Raw genomic sequence first — 2500 nt, forward strand, 5'->3', positions numbered from 1 at the left:
GAAACTTTGACATTTAAAGAGGTCTGGAGATCCTGTTTTCTTTTGTTTGGGACTGAATTATGGCTAGGGGAGAAGTGTCAGGCTACTACTGCAATTCTTTCTGAGAAGATAACTGCTGTCAAAGATGGGTTAGACAGTACATAGTCAAGGTGAAATGTAAAAAGCCTAATCATCAATCCCAATAAATGCTTTATGTTGTGATCAGCTTTAAGTATAAATCTCTTATCAGATTACAACAATAGTTATGTTAAATTACTAAATACTATTTTAAGTTTGCTTTGTCCAATATATGTTTGTGACTACTCTGTAGTAAGCAAAAGTGGCTGAGAACTAAATACATGTCCCATATGTGATTGGTATTATATTCTGGGCACCTTCTACTCTCTGCTTTCAGAAGAACCTAATCATGAGGCAAAATTTCAGCTTAAAATAATTTGTTTCTGGGTTATCAGGGTGGGAGGTTTGACTAGTCAGTGAGTATAGCAAAAAAGAGGCTCTAATTAGAGACCAAGCTCCCCTAGGCTGAAACTAGTAGGAACCATGTGCCAGAATCTAGAGTAGAGAGACTGTGTAGACAAGGAAGAAGAGATGGTAGCCCGGTGCTTGAAGACTTGCAATAAACCTAACCCTAAATTTGTAACAATTAAAATTTAGCTTCTCTGCTTAACATATTATATTTTTATGAGGTTTATTAAAGATTAAGAAATAAAGAAATAAGAAAGCACATGTCTAGGCCCAGAGCCCATTCACAACCACTTACTCTACATCTTGCCTGCTAAGTAGAGCCACATGTGCTTGGAAGCAGGAGCAGAGAGAGAGAACAAGTAGGCAGTACAGTCAGTTTAAATACTCATTGTGTTCTCACACTCAGGTGAGAACTCAGGGAGATTATAGGGCATTCTGGGAACTTCAAAAGACTTCTGGGAATTGAAGTCTGGGGTTCAAATCTCCATTTTACAAATTCATGTCGATTTCTAACCCTAACTCCTTAATGTTTGATATAAATTATTGTTAGTCCTTTGTTTTTGAAGAGACTAGTAACATTAAAAAGGAGCAAGGCAAAGGATATTGTTAGACAATTTGGGAAGTAAAGATGGGCTGGTCATGCAGTGAGAATGAAGGCTAACTGTGGAGCAGTCCAAGCACTCTGTTGGTATCTACTGAATGTCCAAGAGAATCTGATGAAGGAGACCAGCATATATTCTGGATATTCTTAGATTGATTCAGGCAGTTAAGTAGTGAAGTGTATACATTTCTAGACTTGGAGTCAGGAAATTCATCTTCCTGAGTTCAAATCTGCCTCAGACACTTACTAACTAGGTGGTCCTGAACAAATCATATAATTCTGTTTGCCTCAATTTCCTCATCTGTCAAATGAGCTGAATATGGAAATGGCAAACAATCCTGAATCTTTGCCAAGACAACCTCAAATCGGGTCATGAAGAGTCAGACTCCACTGGAAAACAATTGAATAACAAAACTGACTTAAGGAATGACATGGACAAGAGTAGCACCAGGTGGGCAGGAATGGATGGGTTGTGATCCGCATTGCGGGAGGGAGTATCCAGGTAAGTGGATGAGATCACAGATTTATTAGAATCCTGAAGTGTTAGTGGTAGAATGGAAAGATTGTCAATTTTCGACGCTATTAGGGGCCAATGAGCTGTATGACTTTGGGCAAATCAGTTAATCTCTCTAAGGATCTCTTCAATAAAATGAGATTCGTAATACTTGTCCTGAATATCCCAAAGGGCTGTTGAGAGAGTCAAATGAGATAATAGATGTTCAAGAACTTTGGAAAATTTAAAGGGATGAAGTAATGGAAGGTATTAATAATAGAAACAATAACAGTAATAATTATGGAGCTTGATGGGTTATATCTATAAAGGCTATATCTCTTGTCAGATGGGTGTAGGCCCATATTTGTGTGTCTGTGTGTGCACTATAGTGCGAGTTATTGTTACATGGTGGATGAAGATGCCAGAAAACCTGGATTCAAATCTTACCCCTAATATTCATTGTCTGTGACCCTGGACAAGTTGCTTTAAGCTCTCAATGCTCATTTCCAAGATTCTACATTGTAGGATAATTAGTTGCTGGTCGACACTCAAAGAAGAAGTTTCCTTCACCAAGATTCCCTGACACCAACAAAATCACAAGTCTGCAGACAGCTAGGTGGCTCAGTGGATTGAGAACCAGGTCTAGATATGGGAGGTCCTGAGTTCAAATGTTGCCTCAGACACTTCCTAGCTGTGTGATTCTAGGAAAGTCGTATAATGCTCTGCCTTGGGACCCATACTTAGTCTGGGTTCTAAGATGGAAGGTAAGGGTTTTTTAAAAGACAAAAATGATAATCATAAGTCCAGACCAAGTGTTTCTATGTGTGACCTTGGAATTTTTACTCAAGCCTGAATCATTAGAAGAAGACCCAAGATGGTCTGTGTGATCTGTTTAAATTCTGGGTCATTCCACAATGTTTTAATTTGTTAGAGAAGTGCTT

The sequence above is a fragment of the Monodelphis domestica genome, chromosome 7 (genome assembly GCF_027887165.1).
Source record: "Monodelphis domestica isolate mMonDom1 chromosome 7, mMonDom1.pri, whole genome shotgun sequence".
In the NCBI taxonomy this organism is placed as follows: domain Eukaryota; kingdom Metazoa; phylum Chordata; class Mammalia; order Didelphimorphia; family Didelphidae; genus Monodelphis; species Monodelphis domestica.